The 22,030-nt window shown below is 37.0% G+C and overlaps 1 protein-coding gene across 1 annotated transcript in view; it reads left to right on the top strand.

Moving 5' to 3' along the window:
- GALNTL6 (polypeptide N-acetylgalactosaminyltransferase like 6) overlaps positions 1-22,030 on the top strand; it is a 1,241,919-nt gene that overhangs the window by 639,410 nt on the left and 580,479 nt on the right. The window lies entirely within an intron of this gene.

Here is a 22,030-nt window from a genome sequence, read left to right as displayed (position 1 = left end):
GTAGAGATATGAAAGTTTCTGTTGCATATAAGATACCACAATTTTTTTTAAAAAAAAGAGAGACAAAAGAGTCAATGACAATTAATTGTAATACACGATCCTGGTCTGAATCTAACAATAGAGAAGAAAATGCCCAAAGGACATTATTGAGGCAACTGAAAATATTGAAATATGGACTCTATATTAATATCAGTGTTAAATGTTTTGAATTTGATAGCTTTACTTAATGTGGTTACATAGATGGATATCCATGTTCTTAGGAAATATAGATGAGAATATTAAATTGTAAAGGAGCGTGATGCATGCAGCCTATTCTCAAATGTTTAGAAAATAGATATGTAAGTAGGTAGAGATGAGAGATAGAGATAATAAATAGATAAATGGGTAGTTAGGATGATGTAACATGGCAAAAAAATGTTAAAGGATATAAATATGTATATCTGAGTATGGGGCATATTAAAGTTCTCTTTATTATTCCTGTATTCGTTTTGCAACTTTCCTGTAACTTTTAGATTGCTTCAAAATTAAAAGTACAAATAATAGTGATATGCCTTCATCTTTTTTTCTGGTTGTAAAATAAGTATATCCTCAAAGTAGAACATTTTGAATTAAACACTGAGAAACATGAAGAGGAGAAATCCCACCAGTAATGACCCAAAGGCATTAATTGTCACATAACTGAATTTCATTAGTACTTACTACATGCCAAGTACTTCTCTCAGTGTTCTGTATTTATTACAACTCAATAAACTATAGTATTTATGTAGATTATATTTTGCATACATTATTTTACACATTTCCAGCATTTTGAGAAAATCTGACAGTAACTATGGAAATTAAAAATATTTACTTTTCAATACAGTAATCTATAAACTTGTATATCTGGCATTTGCACAAGGATATTTATTATTTCTCTTGAAGGAAAAGTGTGTCCGGGATGTTGGAAAACCAGTCAAGGACTTTTGACTTTATTCAAAAATAACAGAGAACTTTTGATGTTTGTAGGCGATGAAATGGAAATCACTTTGGCAGCTGTGTGGAAAGCAGGTTTTAGAAGAAGAAACCCAGTTAAAAGACACATTCAGCAGTTAGGATAAGAGATAATAAGGTCCCAAAATTAGACAGCAGTGGTGGAGATGATGAGGGATGAGAAGTATTTTATATGAATTAAAATCTTTAAAACTAAAATACTTTATCAGAGTGCTTGGATTTGTGAATTCCTAGATGATTTATTATTTAGACTTATGGCTTCTCGTTCAATCTAACTTTTATTCCTTTAGGGAGCCAGCAGTTTACATTCCACTGAGAAGGCAAATTGAAGAAAACCATATTTCAGCCTAAATGTTGACATTAGTATAAAAGCATTCTACTTATTGTAATATTTCTTATTCCTTTATTTCCAACTCTGCTGCTACATAAAATTCTATAAGGTAAGACCGTGGCTGTGGCCTTGATGCAATGTCTAGAAGTTTGAAGAAGTGCAAAGGACTTTTCACTGGAGTTGGAAAGTCTGTTCTGGTGCTGGGAAGTCTGCTGTATAGATGTAAGCATGCGTTTTGCAGATATATAGATATTTCCATGTTTTAGATCTTGTTATTTCTGAGGAAGGAGACAGAATAGCACTTATGGCTGTAGTAGTCTGAAAATTTTGCTGTGACATGGTATGTGTTGTATGTCCTAGACGGCAAACCATTATAGAATAATCTTTTTGAAAAGGTATGAGAAAGAAGACACTCATATGATCAGCTGTTCTATGTCATACTTCGGCTGGCTAGAGAAATGAGGTGGGGAAAATATCCTACCCAATCCTGCTTAATACCCACAGAGACATATATGCAAAAACACACGTGTGCATGCACACACACACACACACACACACATACAAACCACACTAATTAACATAAGGCCATCTTTGTAGGAGACAAATTAGTTGAGTAGATAAAATTTAAATACTTTTTTTCCTTCTAGGGACCTTCTGCCTATCAGGAGAAGATCAAGTTATAGAATAAATATCTCTCCTTTCTTAAAAATCTATGATTGAGAGCATTCTGTTAATGCTGCTGTATCTCCCTTTTATAAAATGATACTTCTTTGCTGACAGTTAAATATATCTAGTTTCTTAATAAATCCCTAATGAATGACAAATTATTTGAAGGCAGGGGGTATATTTTCCATCTTCCTCCTTTGTTACATGCAGAGAAGATGGTGAATGTTGTTTTGTTGTTAGAGGATTAAAACATATATTAGGAAAGGAGATGAATAAGTCTAAATGAAGTCTTAGTACTGCTGAATTAAAATACTCTATAAATCAAAAAATAAACACATATGGAGTGTCTTCCATCTGGCAAGTGTGCTAAACAGTGGGATATAAAATGAAATAAGAGATTAACCCTCTCCTGAAGTTCAAAGGAACGGGCATTTAATAAATCAAAATTGCAGTACAGTATGATTCACACTTTCAGAATAATAACCACAAAGGCAATGAAAAAAAAACCAAAGGCAATGATATAAAATTCTGAATCTAAATTTTATATAGGTAATCTCATTTTATCCTAACACCTGCCAAAGAAATAGGCATCACCTTCTCAATTTTATAGTAAGCTAATTAATACAAAAGGTACAATGATGAAGGTCCTACAGCTCTAAGGTAGTAGGACTTAATGCCAGTTCTGTCTCCAAAATCAAGACTCTAAAGTGTCGCCTGTGCTTCTTGTCAACAAGATAGATATTTTTTAACTGTGCCTGGAACTCAGAGAATGGGCAATTTATGCACACTGGAAGGCCAAGGGAAGCTTTCTAGAGGAAGGCAGCTGAATTGCCCTGTTTGTGAAAGATGATTAGAAGTTAATTAGATGAAACAAAGTGTGCACAGGTGGGGATTGTATTCCAGGGAGATTCTGCAGCTGATGTAAAAGTTTGGGCATGAAAGCTTGTGAAATCTGGGAAAATGCCAGTGGTTGTTCTAGCTTAAGAGAAGGCTTTATATAATGGAGTGACTGATGGGATTTGATGCTAGGATGCAGCAATAGGATTTGTAGACCTAATTAAGTTTATCATAAAACTGTGGCATTTCATTGAAGGATTTAAATCAGGGGAGGGATCAGAATTATTTGAAAACTGCCACAATTAAAACCACATATTATTGCTCTTTGCAATGTCGAGCAGCAACTGTTGACCTTCCTACTGTGCCCTTGGACAGAAGCATAAACACCAAACCTTAGAAGTCCTTTTGCTTTCTGAAGATGTCTATTGTTTTGCAACTGAAGGTGATATATTGTGCAGGTTATGATTTCTATAATTGGCTTCTGGATGACTGATACCTCCAGTCTACCTGCCATTATTTTTCTCAACAATATCAGCCTGTCTGAAGTGGTATTTTTGAATTCACTCATTCCATGCTCAGTGTGTGTGTCCTATGGATTGCTCCTTACACAGTGGGCCCTGGGCACACAAAGATGAGTGGTACCTAATCTTAAACTTGGACTAACTTGTAGTTTTTTACAAAGAGAAAGATATGTGAATAGATCATAACAATAAAATGCTGAATATGCTATAAATATCAGCATGAAAATGAATCTGTATGAGAAAGGATCAAATACATGGTTCAAAGAGCAGGAAAAGGTCTGCCAGAAGAGGCTATGCTTGAGACACTATTTCATGCAAATGTCCTTTCTGCCCTACCTTCCTGAAGTGTCCCCACTTTGGCTCCCATATAGTTATGCTCTAAATATCAATCTTCAACTTTATCCCCACTTTGGCTCCCATATAGTTATGCTCTAAATATCAATCTTCAACTTTATACCCTGCCCTAAAAGATTGAGCTGAAGCAAGTGCACTGTTTTGGGCTTGCATTGCAATTTAAGAGGAGATATATGTATTTATTCAACTCTTTAAGTAGCCACTGTTTTTGACATCTGTTGTTAGGTCCAAAATTTACAGTTCTCCATAATTAGAAAAGGGATGAAACAGCAATGTATAAAGATTCAGTGTTGGTGTTCCCAGTTTCAACTGAGCAGTGAAGAAGCCCATTTATTATGACAAATATATTTTTAAAGTATGATATAAATGTTAATGATAGTTTTATGAAGTAAATGGGAGTTACTAATGCATTCATGACCAATGTCAAGAGTTCAGTGAAAATGGTCCTATACATCGTGCTGTCTTGAGTTCAGAAAGTCTTAAGCTAAGTAACTTTATCGATTTTTCTTGATAAAGACCCGGGAAACTATATGCTACTTAATGTGGGTCAGCGTCTACACTTCATTTAAAGTGCACATACTATTTTATTACCAGTGCTAAGGTTAAATAAATATTTCAGGATTTTTAGAAAGGAGGATATTTTATTTTAAAGACAAAGTTAGACTTAGGAACGGGTTGTCCTCCAAAAGTTCAAATCGCAGGTTATTTACCTATTAGCTCATAGAGATATTATTATAGACAATGGTATTATAGAAATAATAATAGTATCCAATGTCAGGGTTACATTCTAAAAGTAGGATTGATTTTTTTTTTCTGAAACTTGGATAATAGAATGATTTACCGTAATCACTGCCTTCATACTCATGGTCCAGTCACATGCATGATTATTTGTACCCAGAGACAACTGGGGAGGTATAACTGATGTTGTTCAGAAAGAGACTGCTGACCTAGCATCTACAAGACAAGGTTCCGGCCATTCTTTGAAATGATCTGAGTGGGAAAGCCCAGAAAATTCCTTCGCTCTATCCTATAGCCTAGCTCTTAAACGCATGCCTATGGTGTATTTATGAGCACATCTTAATATTGCTTCTCAGGAATCATTTGACTCTCAGTTACTTTGAAGTTTTGGGTCTGTTTTCTGGAATATCTCTAAGATTCTCTTCAGAAATTTCCCTAGCTGAGACATGTTTAAACAGTAATCTTGCCTTTGATGTCTTCATTCTATCACCTTTAATCAACTTATACTGTATTTACTGTTGTAGGGATTTCCCAAAACAGGGGTTACTCACATTTCTGAACCAGTCTTCTGTTGATTCTTAAAATAAGGAGACAAGAATTCCAGGAAATCAAGAGCTGTGGATTCTACTGCCCCCTGTATTCCCTGTGAAGGGAATTGCTAAAACAAGGCCATAAAATATTGATGCCCCCTTGGCACTCTCTAAATAATTATTTTGAAACTTGGTGGCTTCTGAGCTGGCAAGGCCCATTTGGTTTTGGAGAACAGATGTGGAGGAGGTTTGTCTACAATTCACCGTTAAACTGTATGGATTCACCTGATAACTGCTTTGTATTACCTTCCCTAGGGCAGAAATAGTTAGTTATAATCCTATTACCTTATCACTACCAGGAACTCCTACTTCACTTAGTAAATTTGCTTTCCCCCTTTAAGAAAAGAGAGTGTCATACTTTCTCTACTTTTTTTATATCTCTAGCCTGCCCAACCCCTCAATTGATTAACTTTGCAGAGGTCAAAACCAATGGGCAATTTTCTATCCTCAACATAATTGAACTTCAGCACTTCTGAGCATTGTTGACTTCATCTAAATACCAGAGAGCACTTTCTTCACTGGGCTCCATGAAACAGTGATCTCTTGGCTTTCCTTCTACCTTACTGGTTATTCCTTCTTTGTTTCCTTTGCTTGCTTCTCTTCTAACAAGCTACGAAATGTTGTCATGCCCGGGAACTTTGCCCTATTCTCTTTAATACTTTATTTAAACTTTGTTTTGGGGTAGCTTCATCCCTGCCCATAGCTTTAACTATTCTTCACACACTGATGACTCTCAAATGAATGTCTTCAACATTCTTCCAAGTTCCAGGCTTATATATTCAACTGTCTAGTCAATGTGTCCACCTGGGTGTCCAATAGTCCACTAAAACCTGATATAGCCAAGATAAAATTACTTTTTTCAACCCCTTCATCCTAAATCTATTCCCTCTTGCCCACTCTCCCTCATTATATTAAAGGGAACCGGCAGCCATCCAGTTGCTTAGATCAAACAGTTAAGAGTAATCCTTGATCCTATTCCTTCTTTTACACCGTATGTGGTTACCCAGAAGCTGCCTCACTTGTCACCACCTCCAGCATTATCACACTTAGAAGCCACTTCCATCCTTCACTGAACTGCCACAAAAGCTTCAGAATTTCACTCCTTTTTTTTTCTCTCTTTTTGTCCAGCTATGTCTTGCAAAGCCAAGTGATGAATGTAAAGAGTACATCAGATCACATCACCTCCTGTGTAAAACCCTTCAGTGGTTTCCTGTTGTTATCACATTAACGTGCTAATGACTTGCCCTTGCCTGGAGGTCCCTGCTGTCCTCTTCAACCTTGTCTCTGCTCTCTCCAGCACTCGCTAATGCCTGCCCCATGGACCGACTCTCTTGTCTTTTGAACAAATCAAAATCATTCCTGCTGCAGGGATTTAACATGTGCAACTCACTTTGCCTGGAACATGTCCCTGAGTTATCCTCAAGATGATTCCTTTATGTGGCTCAAGTTACAACTTAGTTATCTTCTCAGTTTTCCTTAGTAGACTCTAAGCATTCCCTCTCATGAAAACCCGTTTTATCTTTTACATAAAACTTAACTATGTGAAATTGATTTCTGTATTTATATATTTCTGAGTGCTTCTTGTCTTTCTTCCCCTGTGTTAGTGTCAATTCTGGATGTCGGGAGCCTATTTAATACAGCATTCCCAGTGCTGAGAACTCTGATTGACAAATAGTATGTACCCACTGAAGATGTGTTACTTACCCCTGAAGGCAGGTTCTAGAGACAGGTTGCTATTCTCTATTGAAAAGACTAAATGCACAAACAAGCATAATTTCTGATAAGAAAGATATTTCATAGCGATTTATCCAGCATTGCAGGTTCCATTTTGTATGTTATATAAATATTTTTTTCTGGGAAATATACTCAGAGCTCTTACTCTGTTGTAATTATAATAGGCACAATATGCTAACCATATTTGTTTTTTTTTTTAATTTTAAATGTTATTGGGAGGTGTAGAGAAGAATTTATTAAGTGTATCCTAGATAACTCACTAATCCAAACCAAGTGTTCATATATGAAAGTTTTATAATAGCTCCTGATAGTAATTCCTGTTCTTATAATAGACGACAAAGAACTGTTTAACCTTTGCAGCCAAGGCTCCTGATGTCTGAGTGGGCAGAGTGTTTTAGAAGGAGGGTTCTGGTCAGACAGCCACTCCCGAGATTGGTGGGGAATGCTGAGGACTGGATGAGGAAAGGATGTTGGAGACCCGGCGCCTTCAGGTTCTCGGTGTATTGGAGGTCAAGAACTTCTGCAGCACTGTGCCCGGAGAAGCATCTTAGGGAGGAGATGCTGTGGTCATATCATTTACATCATATACCTGTGAGATGATGTATACAGTATACATTGTATACATGTATCATTTGTATACAATATAAAGATCGTTATCATATACCTTGAAAGAAAGACTTCAGCAACCAATTTAAAACCATATAAACACAAACCTCTTAGATTCAGAGTACTCCAGAGCTAAATAAGCAAAATGCCCCCACGGATGTGTGATGTGTTGACACTGGACTGTCCATTTCTCCACATAAGTAATAGAATTCAGTTCTACAGCAACTATACTAAAGCAGACCCTGGCTTGGGTTGGGGAGAGGTGTGATTAAAAACCTATCCTTAAGAAAGATAATCCATACAGATATTTAAAGAAGCAAAGGCATATACGTGTAAATGTGGAGGTTCAAATCAAAAAACAACAACAACAAAAGGATAAAAAAGCACTGGGCTGTTTGAACATCTGAGTCCTACTCTCAACTCTACCCCTAACAAGCTATGTTCACAAAAATAAATTACTAAACCTCTCTGGAGTTAATGCCCTATAGTCTAAACTGTAAAGTCTGAAAGAAATATTTTTAAAGATCTCTATCAAAAAGTGTTAGTGCTGTGCTACCAAAAAGAACCTCTGATGGACACCTGCTTCCAATAAAATAAAATCATCCTCTATTCTTTGGATACACAGATAAAGCTACTCATATGAGTTCTGAAAATAGGTGGGTGAATGTATTTTTTTAAACAACTGAAATTGCATTTTAAATATAATAACGGATTTTATTTAAATAAATTCTATGAAGAAAATGATTTATGCTATACATACAATGTAGCTATTGATGTGCAAAAATTCCTGATGGATTAATTCAAATAACTCCTTTAAAATAACCTATATGCAAATTTGTCTATTGTCTTCACAAATAAACCCAAAATTTCTAGAAGGAAAAAGATTTAAGGTAGGCATTGACAGCAAATTTTCCTTAGAAACTGAATGATTATGTAATGTTAAAATACGAGATATGAGGCCATTAGCACTATCAAATTGCTACATCCTATGAATATTGATCTACCTAATGAAGGTGTGTTTTTAGTTGGGGAACAGAAATTACTCCAGAAAGAAGACCAGGAATTTTTTTAAAAAGTGTATGGAAAAGTCTTGACTCTTTCATTTAAGAAGTATTGTACTTTGAAATGCTGATTGCTTTAACTTTAAATCATGCAAATGTCTCTCTGAAACCATTTGGGTTTAGAGATTGTTTACATGACAGTTATTGCTAATTGAATGAGTTTCAAATGACAACTCTGCAATTGTCTTAGTGGGAAACAAAAGGATACATATACAACTCTGAAAGACAAATATTTGCAATCTACTTAATCTTTTAACTACTTTCTTGACTAATTTTTGCCCTTTGAAATTTTTCATGGACAGAAAGTCATGATTAATTTATGATGATTTTAGCACAGTAAGAGGAAGTTTACAGAAAGATAAACCAGGATTCAAGGATTTAATAAATGTTTTTTCTGTTTTTTTCTTGTATGACAAAATCCTGAATACATTCATCTTTTTTTTTTTCAAATTGGACAGTCCATGACATTCTTAGGACAAAACGAATCCAGAGTATTAGACAAAAATAGGAAACATGACATTTACTGCCAGTTCCAACCCTGAAAACAGACCACATTTGTAAAATAAATGAGTGTCGCTCTTCCTGGTCTGTTAGAAAGAAGGAGAGTAAAAATCACATGAAGAACTTAATTCACTATGAAGAACATTTACTGAGAACTTCCAAAAATATTCTGTACCTCACAAAACCTGAAGTCGGACCACTACACAATTTATAACGTTATAATGGGGGAAAAGACAAGTATAAAATTCCATTCAAGGCTTACCAGTGATAAATTCCATAAGGAAACAAGGGGCAATAGGGAACCTGAAAAGGGAGCTATTACTCTAAGTTGGGAATATTAGGAAACTTGCCCCATCTTGCTTTCTCTACATTTGCAGACAATCTCCCACCTCCATGTTAGATGGATGCCAGTTCAGCTAAAGCATAATTAAGTCAGAAAAATACCCTCTGTGTCAGTCCCACCTGATAAAGAAGGTCTTTTTCTAATTCCCAAATCCAACCAAAACTGGAATGCAATTTCCCACAAGTGTCTTATCTCCCTATGTCTCTGCTCTGTCCAGTCCCAAAACTGGGTGTTCCCTGCATTTCAAGTCCAGGAAGTGTTAGGGGCTTGGGCACAAGGCTTGGTATACTGTTGGGTTCTTGCCAACCCCTTTCCCTGAAATGGAATCCGATCTCCTGTACTTCTAGTCCCCTGGGCAGGATTCTGCTATTTATGGGCAGATCTATAAGAACTAATTGGCTATCAAGTGTTCAATTCAACATAGCACAGCACCACTGCAGGAAACTGACCCAGCCCTGCTCCTACAGCTGAGACCAGCAATTCTCATGGATCACACCAGAGCTTTCGACACTGTACTTTGTATAAATCTGTTTGAGGTTAGCCCCTCAGGCCAGTTCACACCGTGCATGTCCTGCATGAGTGCACACTACCACGTTTCAGTGCTGCTGGTTCTCAGACCTCCTCACACCAAGCCAGTAAAACCAGGGAGTCCTCACTGGAGACAACATTAGGAAGTTTTTTTTTCTCTTAAAGAAAGATCTTGATAGCTAAAATAACATTCAAAATGTGCCAGATTTAGCTCAGATAGGTGAAATATCAGGATAACAGGGCAGCTTACCAAGTACCTTTCTTCTCAGCCTCTGAAACTCAGATTCTTCTTAGGGTGGACACTGCCTCTCTCACCACTTTGATCCCAAAGGTGCAGTTTTACTCTGGCCCAAGAAAGGATAAACAGATACGGCGGTGGCTCATGGGCAGAATTCTTACCTGCCATGCTAGAGACCTGGGTTCAAACAAAAATAAACCCACATATTTGGAGAAAACTTAAAATATCCAGAGAACCATTACTACTTAAATGCATTAATAAATTATCAGATTAAAAAGAAAGGATGAACATCCTTTTCTTTGTTGCTTCTTAAAACAACTAATAGAAGCCAGAAGTTTTCTACAACTATACAAAATTATGTCAGAACACACAGGAAAGCACCATGGAAATGCGTTCAGGCTGAGTGTTGTGGCTAATAAAGGTCAGAGTTACTACCCAGCTCCTGTGTCCCACCTCATGGGCCCTCTCGCATCCCCTGCGTGTCCTCAGGTACAGAGGTCAATCTGAACTCTAGGCTCAAAGGACTAACGCTGTTCACAGGTGACTTTTGTGGGTAGATACAGGATGCTATTCATGAGGTTCACCCCAGGCAGATAAGCAAAACCGAATCAGAAATAGAGAACTCCTTCCCCTGCATTCTCAGGGCTCTCTGCATGTTCTTTTTTCCAGTTTGAAGATACCTCCTTTAGTAATTAGCTACAGTGCAATGTCATCTTCGTTAGAGCTTTTTCTCCTTAGCCATAAGGTGCAAGATAAACAATTTTTACCTGTTCCAGAATACAATTTTTACCTGTTGTCAGAATAGCATCTTCATGAAAATGACATAATCTTGTACTCTCTTGATTGCGAGGTTTGTGACTACTGGACTATATCTTTTTTCACTACTGTATAACCAAAGCTTTGCTAAGTAGCTGGAAAACAGTTGTTCAAGAAATATATGTTGACCAATTGAATGAACTGGAATTATGCATATGATGTGAAAGGAAATGAAGAAAGGAAAGTTGTGTATTTCCTTTCACCATAAATGGGTAGGAGTTCAAGAGGCATAAATTTAGGAGGAGGATGCTCTAGACAAGGTTAATAGAGTAAGCAAGGACTTCTCAGGAAGTCTTGGGGAGAATAATGTGACTTGTTTCATTAAAAGTATCCCTGCCTGTCAGGGTCAAATCTACAAAGTATCAGGACTGGCCAGACACACCGATTTTGTTACAGTACCTCCTTGGGTCTTCTCAAGAAATCTAAAACCTGATGTAGCTATAGTTAGTTTGTTTTCCTCGTTTTTGATTTTGTACCTTCTATGAAGGGAGATAAATAATGAGAAGTGTTTCAAAAGAAAAAAAAAGCACACAATAGCTTAAAAGGATAACAAGTACAGTTTATTGATTTAAGTGCAAAAAATAAGTGTAAAATACATTTCCTTGCTGTTCTTAGAGCCGGAATGAGAAACGTAAAATAAAATGAAAAACAAAACAAAACTCTCTTCCCAAGGTGTCTTAAGACTATACTAAATAATCAGCATACTCAGGAAAAGAGAAAAAGAACTGTGAAGGAAGATAAGTCATCAGACATTTTAAGAGATGTGACTAATATTTTTCGTTATACTGCCTAAATTGGTATGTAGACAACTTAAGAAAAAGTGGAATGCATTTAGAAGAAAAGCAAGATATCCATTGTGCTTTGTTGTTGTGTGTTCTTATTTCATCATCTCTTCGTTTATTCAATCTTCTATGTCATGTGCTGCCCTGGATTGCAGGGATATGGCAGGCAAACATGGCCCTTGTCTCATAATGTTCTCCCTCCAAAGACTGAGGCACACATTAAATAAATAATGGTACAATTAACCAGCACATTACACTGTGACAAGAGCTAAGGAGAATTATACATGACCAGGGAAATGTATTCTCCAACCCCCGAACGCTGTCAACAATATCAGAGAAGACTTCCTTGAAGGAGCACATTTTAATATGCAAGCAATCTGTACTGACTATAGCACTTATGTACAACAAGTAGTTTATTGTAGTTTCTGTTTGTGAGGACCCAGAAATGTTTGTTTAAGATGATCATGAATGGAATTATCTTAAACTATGTTAAAACATATCAAGATACAATGTGTTCAACCTGCAGAACCTTTGTAGAAGAAATGAGAACAAATGTGGTTTTCTTAATTGTGAAGCCTCATTTGTAAACATCTCCTCCAAGTATATGCCACCTTCATTTTGCCTTGTTTTGAAATACAGACATTGAGTTTTATGAAAGTAAAATTTCATGATAAGAGTAATCTCTATTATATTAAACTATATATCAGAGACTTTTTTAACCAATTGAAATTATTATATTATATAGTATAAAATAATAATATATTATTTCCTGGCTTAAAGTATGCTGAAATAAAACTTAGACATTGCAGCCTTAAAAATATATTTATTTAAAAAATAAATAAATAAATATAAATTAATTTGAAGCATCCTTTTAAAAAGGCATAAAGGTAATATCTTAGCTGTGTTTCATAATATGATTCTATAAACCTACAAGGGTAATTTTGAAACATCTTTTTATTAGTGCTGAAGCTTTACTCTCTGGGAAAGTCAACATCTAACAAATGGAATAATTTAAAATTTTTTTTTGCTTTTTAATGTTATGGCTCATGATTCACAGCTAAACTGATGTTGCCAAGTTTCATTACACTGTTAATTGAAGTTATATTGAATACAGGGGCTAGGAATAAGCATAGATGCTTTGTGAAGAGCATTGGCCTTTACTTTTCATTTTACACTTCCCTTTGAGGTAAAATACACACTGTTATTCAATGAACTCAGCACTCATAGATGTCATTGATACATCACTAAAGAAAATGAAGCTTCTTTTGCCTCACAGCAGCTTGGATTGGACTATACCCTGTTTTCAAAATATTAACAAAGCCAGCTGGAATTTTGAATAGGAATATCTAAGGTGATTTTCCTTTAAAATATTACCTGCAAGTCTTTAACGAACCAGTGTCCGATACTACACATATTCTTTCTTTTTTTTTTTTTTTACCCCATTTCAGTGTGGTCTTAGAACTCCTGTGTTTGTTCTTGAATCTTAAGAGATTTGGATTAATATTTGACTTGAACTCAAGGTTCACTAGTGTTCCTTTGGAATGCTGTCACTGGTTTTGGCTTAGTAACATTTATTTTATGTTACTAATTGTCTTGGAGAATGTCCAGAATGCAACAATGAACTCTCAAAGCCTTGAAAGCATTATACTGGAACGATAAAGACCATTCCCGAAACGAAGAGAAAAGGAAAGTTTAGCAATATTTTAGATGAAGATAAAGGCTATCAAAATCTGGCTATAGTCAAAGGACTGTGTTCTTACACAGATAAAGGATTTAAATAAATTGTTTTAAAACTACCTAGCATGAATATGTAGATTCATGCTATTGCTATTATCGTTGTTATTGCTATTATTATTGCTATTGCATATCGTTGCTATTGCACGATAATTGCAAAATTTACTAATTTCCACCACTGTCATTTGGACTGGGCTCCAATGAGTGGTTCTTCTCATCTTGTTGGGCTGGCCCATGCAACTCGGGGTCTCCCGCAGACTGTCTCTGCAGTTAGACTGGACGTGGGTTAAGGTCCCTTGATTCTGCCCCTGGGTCTCGCAGCCTCTGGGGAGAGCCCAGGTGTGTCTCATGATAGCAGCAGGGTTCCAGGAGGAGAAAGAAGCAGCATTGCGCCTGGCATCTGGACACCTGTGCTGCAAAAGGCACCCTCGCTTCCACCACTTTCTATTAACCAAGGAAGTCATGTGAACAGCCCGGTTTAAAGGGCTGGGGAAACAAATGCTGCCCTCCTTCTACTCATGACCTATACAATGTGAATTTCGGCAAGAAGTATTAAAGCCATTTTTGTAATCAGTTTATCATGATTTTGTTATACTTTCTGAATATTTCCACAGAAGATAAAAAAAAGTGTTTTAGATTTTCTGATATTGAAGATAAAATGTTTGAATTCCACCATGCTGTGACAATTTGGTTGAGGCTTTTTCACAGACTATCAATGAAATATCCTTCCAAACTTCTATTGGTGTCTACATTGCTAGGCTGTCTGAATCGTTTACAATAAAGAGGATTCTCTAGGTCAGTAAAATGGCAGGAAATTGGTCAGTCTCTACTCTGAAGACCGCCATGGCTCACCTCTGACACTCTCTTGACAAAGGCCATTAAGAAATTAGAGACAGGATGGCCCAAAAGTGCACAGGAGTTTGGGAAAATCACGACATGGATGGTTCTGAGAAGTAAAGGAAATGATTAGGAAACAGGGCTGACTTAAACCAAAGGTGTGTGTTGGGAAGTGGTAGAAATTAGGCAGGGATATAAAGGAAGACACATTTAGAAATCAAGTACAATTGCCACCTTGAGAAACACTGCCACAGTGTTACCGCAAGGAAATGTTTAAAATTTCAGGTCATCTCTACACTTAAAACTTAGTAATGATCACAAGTCCCCATTCCTATTTTTTTATTTTTTTATTTTTATTATGAAATAGATATACACAAAACCAAGAAATATCAAAGCACACTGCAACAATTAGTTATAGAACAGATTTCAGAGTTTGGAATGGATTACCGTTCCACAATTTTAGGTTTTTTCTTCTAGCTGCTCCAAGACACTGGAGATTAAAACAAGTATCAATACAATAAGTCAGTAGTCATGCTCATTTGTTAAATCCTAACTTCTCTGTTTTAATTCCTCCTCTCCTTTAATATTTCTCCCAACCTTTAGGGATGTTTGGGCTATGTCCATCCTAACTTTTTCACATTGGAAAGAGCTGTCAATAATATGGGTAAGGGGGTGGGACTGGTTCCTATTTTAAATTACAGGCTGAATATAAAAAATTCCTTTCATACTATTCTATTTCTCTTTATTGAAAAAAAAAGTATCTACAAGAAAAACTAGCTCAACCTCTGATATTGAATTTCTCTGGACTGATGTAGACGGTAGTTGGATGACCACGCACTTCCTGGGCAGCTGCTGGAGGGCAAGAGGAGCTGGGCTGGCCTGCTGTAGTCAGAGTCTTTGAAGTTCACCATCAAGAAATCATGCACAGCTGCAAAATGCTGGAGAGTGGTATCTGTCTTTCAAAAATGGCAGGCAATAGTGAGGGAGAATGAGACTGCTCTATTTAAAGACATGTAATGCTGTGCAGGCTACACTGAGACCCAAGTGTGGCACAGGGCCTGGCACATGTAGAGAGTGGCATCACATTTATTAAACATTTGTTACACATCAGGTCATGTGCTAAGTGTATGGTGCGGTGCGTTTCATTCATCCCTCGTGATCACTCTCTCAGGGCAATGGAATCCTTGTCCCCCAATCACAGAAGAAGTAAAGGAGACTACTAGGTTAGTATTTAAGACCAGTGTGACTCTATAGTTCAGCCTCAACAAGCGTGCTTTACATAAGACTGGATGAATTAGTGCATGAGGAATAACTAGCAGAATGGATCTATGCAGAAATAGAGGTCCTGCTCCCCTCTATGCCACGTGCGTTTTATACCATGTGTCACAGGTATTTACCTCACCTACGATGCAACAAGGAGAAATCACACACACAGTTCCTACATGACATACAATGATTGGCTCACAGTATCATCACATAGTTGTGTATTCATCACCTTGATCATTTTTAGAACATTTGCATCACACCAGAAAAAGAAATAAAAAGAAAAACTCATATATCCTATATACCCCTTCCCCCTCCCTCTCATTGACCACTAGTATTTCAACCTACACAGATTTTTACCCTTTATCCACCTCCCCATTTATTTATTTATTTTTATCCTTATTTTTTTACTCATCTGTCCATACTCTGGATAAAAGGAGCATCAGTCACAGGTTTTCACAATCACACAGTCACATTGTAAAAGCTATATTGTTATACAATCGTCTTTAAGAATCCAGGCTACTGGAACACAGCTCTATAGTTTCAGGTACTTCCCTCCAGCCACTCCAATCCACCATAAACTAAAAAGGGATATCTATATAATGTGTAAGAATAAGCTCCAGGATAACCTCTTAACTCTGTTTGAAATCTCTCAGCCACTGAAACTTTAGTTTCATTTCTCTCTTCCCCCTTTTGGTCAAGAAGCCTTTCTCAATTCCATGATGCCAGGTCCCGGCTCATCCTGGGAGTCATGTCCCACAATGCCAGGGAGATTTACACCCCTGGGAGTCATGTCCCATGTAGCAGGGAGGGCAGTGAGTTCACCTGTCAAATTGGCTTATGAAGAGAGAGGCCACGTCTAAGCAACAAAAGAGGTTCTCTGGGGGTGACTCTTAGGCATAGTTACAATAAGCTTAGCAAGAATAAGTTTTATAGAGGCAAACCCCAAGATCAAGGGCTCAGCCCTTGAATTGATTGTCCCCACTGCATGTGAGATAATCAGGAATTCCCCAAATAGGGAATTTGAATATTTCCTCCTTTCTCCCCAGTCCCTCAAATGGACTTTGCAAATACTTTTTTGTTCTCTGCCCAAATTATTCTGGGATGTATCAGGGCATCACACAAACCTGTACAAACAAACAAAACCTCTTGCCCTACTCAAGATTCCACGTACTTATGGTGTTCAACTAAACTGACCATGCAAATTAAATTAGGTAATACACTACCCAAAATATAAATTTTGCAACAAATCAACATCCCCCTGTTTGGTCTAGAATAATTTGAAGTTTTGAAATATGGACCATATCATCCTTTACTCTTTATTCTGATGCTTCATTCATACCTCTAGTCAAAATCTGATCACTTCAACTTTTTTAGCAGTTGCTGTGTGGGGTAATGCTGACTTTCCTGGCTTCAGAACTCTGAGTCTCAGGTGTTACATAAATACTGGAAGTTTCTGGAAATGACCAGATTGTATACAAACAGCTCAGTGTCTCAAGGTTTAGAAATAACAGTTACAACTCCTGAATATATGCAACTGCTGCAAGAACTCACAATCTAGGACCCTTTATAATAGGCCCCAACCTGGTAAACCATGCTCTCAACCTCAGTTCTCTGAGTTTGTGCATTAGAGTTAGTCCATGTGATGTGAGTGAGGCATACTAATATTTCTCTTTTTGTTTCTGCCATTCCATTCAACTGAGTGTGGGGACACAAATGGATTTGCACACTGGTGTTTATGACAGCAGTGTTTGTGATCCACAAAGACTGAGGGAAGGAAGGGGGAACTGTGGTGTGTACCTACAAGGGACAACTGAGCTGCTGCGAGAAGGAATGAAGTTGTGAGGCAGGCAGCTAGGTGAATGACCCTTAAGGGCAGTATGTTGGAGAAATGTCATTTAGATTTTGTGAATCATGCTTTGATGCCTTTGGAAAGGATGTGTAAAAAAGATTTTTATTCTGCTTCCTACAATTAAGTCCGCTAGGGTATCGTTTTCGCCTCCCCCATACACCTCCCCACATTAGAATTACTAGTTTCACAATTCAGGTCAATCCAAAAATCAAAAGACGTCTGCATGGGATAAAACATTCATCTCTGTGTGTGTACCCACATTCACACATACTGGGACACAAGAAGACTTATAGATTGTTAGAGGTTAAAGTGCCCACTAGGTGTCATCTACTCCATCTCGCCCAGTTTACTGTGTTTCACCCAGGAGTTTATCTCTTGGAGCTGTTATTCAGATGGTATGTACCAGCTGGAACATACTGAACGTAATGGTTGATGAACTGCTACAGTCCTTCAGAGGCAGCTGGTAAATAACCAGGGCCCCTGTTTCAAGTCTCCTGAGCGCCTCCAACTCCACCCTTGCAACCCAGCACCCTTATCTGCTCCGGGTGCAGGAACCCAAGGGAGAACTGGTGGTGGCTCCCAAAACCTGCTCCTGCACACTATTTTATCATTATCTTTAATATCACCCTTTGTTAAGATAGGACTAGAACCCAGGTCTCCAGTTCCAAATGCAGCTTTCCTGTCTGATCCCCTGCCTTTCTTAAATGTTAGCCTTTTATTGCAATTCAGAGTTCTTTGTAATGCAAAAAAGTGAGCCTTAGATATTTCAAGATAATCTTTTATCTTCCTGCAGAGGAAGATATCCTTTTTACATAATCTATGTTGTAACATTTTCTTTGTCTCATTGTGTCGAGTTTATTGATACCACTGTAAATCCAATGATGTTATTTCACAATGCTTTACTTCAAATGTTTTATATCCTCTTTTGTATTTTTCTAATTCTTTTCAATTACTGCATTTTTCTCTTTATCTTTTATGACATATTATTCCCTATCAATCATGTGATGATTTGCAAATTATACCCTGTAGTCGTAGTTGAATGACTGGCACATCTAAACCATTTTTGCTTTTCTTTACATTATTTCAAATATCTGTTGAAATGCTAAAAATTTAACAAGGAATCCAGAAGCATTAGTTTGATACAAATTGATAGTTCTGTGTACAGTGCTTACCTTCTACATATTTGTAAGAACTTACTCTTTATTATAAATATGTCTTTAAGTGCATCCATGCAGTTTCAAAAAGTAGAGCTACCAAAATTTCAATTGACTTACTTAATTGCCATATTCTTCAATCTCACAGCAACTAACCCTAAGTTTTCCACTTCTTACTCCCTGATGTCCAACAAGCTAACAGTCATACTTCTAGGGAAAATAGTTCAGTAGAGGCCAATGAATTCAGAACTGGTCCAGCTAAGTACCTATTTACTTTTAGTTAACTTTAAATAATCAAATATATAAGTCATGAAAATACCTTGTCCCAATATCTGCATCTGAAAATATTTCAATGTTGGTTGTAGAATATAATTAAAGGAAATTGAAGAGTTTAGAAGGATAGCGGATTATGCATGTGGTAACTCATAAAGTGGCTTAGTCTGTAAATCGAATAGTTAGATTGCTACCATGGAATATCTCTATGATAGATGTGCTATTGAAAATTTATGGAGGTTTCAGAAAAGATGGGGAGCAGACTGGAGTCTAATAATAATAATGCTTGTCTTTATTGGATCACTGCTATGTACCCAGCACAGGGTAAGTGTCATGTGTGTCCCTTAATGCTTTACGTGGATTATCTAATTTTATTTTCATGCCAGCTCTATTGGATTGGAATTATTGCTGTCTCCATTTTGCAGATAGAAAACTGAAATATGAAAAAGTTAAATCATTTACCAAAGTTCGTACTTTAAATGATGGAGATGTTTTGACCTTGAACCCATGTTTTCCATCAATACCCTCTACATTTAATCCTTTTTAAAACCTGTAAGATAAGTAGTATTTTGCAAATTTTATAAAAGAGGAAACTGGGATTAGGTAATTAATTTTTTTGCTCAAGATGGTGGAGTAGTATACGGAAGGTGCCAAATGGTTGATATAGATAGATAAATGTATGTCGCTTTATTCTGTATTGTGCAAACAAATGAGAATTACACATATTTAAGCACCAGACACTCCTGCCCGTGATCACCCCCAGCCTCCCACTACTCCATCTGCAAACCTAGCAGCATTCATGCCCACGCTATGTGCCTTCTTATCTGAGCCAAGCATAAGTTATCCATGCCATTCTGGAAAGCTGATCCAACTACTCGATCTCATTGCATCTTGCCTAATCCAAGCCATGAATCCAGCATTTCTTCCCCTCTCTTCCTGCATCAATCTCTTTTTTTCTCTCTCTCTATTGCCTCATTCACTCAACATACAGAGATTCTGTTATTTTTCTGATTTATGTAACAACAAACAAAGAAACTGCTGTTGACTTTTGCTGCCAGCTACTGCCCCATCTCTTTGTTCCCCTTTGCAGCAACATGCCTCGAAAGAGTTGCCTATCGTATTCACAGACTTGGGTTCTTCTTCCATTCTCTTTTAAAACTGCTGCTATCCCACTACTCTACTGGAACTTCACTGTCAAGGCCATCAGTGGTCTCCGTGTTACTAAAGATGATGTTCATTTCCAGTACTCATAAAACTTGATTAATTGTTTCAAAATTTCTCCACCAAGGTATACGTTCCTCACTGGGTTTCCAAACCATCACAGAGCCTTAGTTTTCCTCCTCTGTCACTAGTAGCTTCTTAATCTCTTTTACTACTTCCTCTTCTTCTCCTCCACCTCTTCATTTTGAAATGCTTCAGAAATCAAGCTTTGTCTCTTTTATTTTCCCTGTCTATAATGCTCACTTTCTGATCTCCTGTCATTTCATCTACATGCTGATGACCACCAAATTGATATCTCTATTCTCACCTTCTCTCCTAAACTTCAGATTCATCCAACTGCTTACAGTCTATTCTCAACACAGCGGCCAGAGTGATCCTTCAAAGATGCAAGTCAGACCATGCCACTGCTCTGTACAATGCCTATAGCAACTTTCCATGTGATTCTGAGTGACAGCCCAAATCCTCCATTCTCTGTATCCGTCTACCCTTCCCGGTACTTGTCTCCTTTGCTCCTGCACACTGGCCTACTTGCAGTTCCTTGAACAAGCCTTCCATGGTCCCAATTTAGAGCTCTCCTCTGGCTACCTCCTCAGACTCAAATGCTCTTTCCCCAGATATTTGTTTGACTAACTCCCATATAACCTTCAAAATTTTGTTCTGATCACACCAAGTCAGTAAGCCCATTGCTGGCTACGTTATTTAACACTGCCTTCTGCCCACCAGCCTCGCATCTGGTTCTTTTGTGAGGCCCATTTTCCTGCTTCACATTTCCTTTTTTGTAGCAATTTAATGTACCATATAATTTAACTATTTGTTAAGTTTTCCCTTCCCCCACTGCCTATCTTCCTTTGCTAGAATGGAAGCTCTTCAAGGATGATGTGCTTGACTGTTTTGCATACTGACATCCCAAGGGTCTAGAACAGCTTGGATATAGCACATGCTCAAAAGACCTTTGCTGAATGAAGGAACTATCATAATGATGTCTGCATCACTGGACATTGCTAAAGATACTAAGATCTTTTATTCAAAATAAGAATAACACGCACTATAAGAAATATTGGCATTTCTTAAAGTTTATGCTTGCCTGATTTTTAAATATCACTTTCATGAAAATAATTATTGGAAAAAGAATGGTGGAGTTTTTCATAAATATGCCTTGGTTAATATTGTTTCATGATTCTCATGAAGAATGAAATTTTCTCCCTTAGATCAGTTGTCTGTCATTAAGTGGGAAAAAAAAAGGTAGCTATTCTGTTTAGCGCACTGTATTCTTTACTGCATTTCTTAGCACAATCGATACTGATTTACATTAACGCACTACTTTTTGCCTCTACCAAATGAACCTCCAAAAGTTTCCTCTGAATAAATTGGAAAAATGGTAATAAATGTTTAGCAAATCTTAAACCATAATTGGATAGCTGTGCCCACAACTGGTAAAAAATTGCATGAGGTACTGAGTGTAATCTTATTTATTGATTTCTCTCATTCTAGAGTCGGTGAAGGGCAAAAAGAAGAATCGTTAAATCAAAATGTTGAAATAGTATGATTTATTAATAGAAAGGATGTGTCACATCTCTCTGCACACCTCTACAGAATTTCTTATTTGTTCTTAATGTATTTTAACACAGTGTTTTTATATGGGAAACTAAAATGACTACCAGACTGCTTTTCAATAATTTTTTTCTCCTTCAAATCTTTCAGAGAAAAAAATTTCACTTCTGTTGTTTATTATGACTTATGGTAAAATCTTTGAGATATGATTAGGTAAAGGGGATTACCTCATGATTCTCCCCAAACTTTATTCTCGCATGTTTTAATTTCTCAGGTAGAGTAACTCGGCTAGGGAAAGACTTGGCAGAAAAACACCATACAGATTTCAGTTGACTGGTGCAGTAATGGATGTCCAAAGGGCAATTAGACAGGTGTGATTTTTTTCAAAAAAGTTTTAAACTGTGGTGCATAAGGTTTGTTTTTACACATTTTCAAGATGAAGAAACAAGCATACATATATATTCTTGTGTTAACTTGTTTCATAGGGATTTTGCTAAATTTCATCTAAT

The sequence above is a fragment of the Tamandua tetradactyla genome, chromosome 26, assembly GCF_023851605.1.
Source record: "Tamandua tetradactyla isolate mTamTet1 chromosome 26, mTamTet1.pri, whole genome shotgun sequence".
In the NCBI taxonomy this organism is placed as follows: domain Eukaryota; kingdom Metazoa; phylum Chordata; class Mammalia; order Pilosa; family Myrmecophagidae; genus Tamandua; species Tamandua tetradactyla.
The sequence above is the reverse complement of the archived record's forward strand: the minus strand, read 5'-3'. Positions and strand labels throughout refer to the sequence as shown.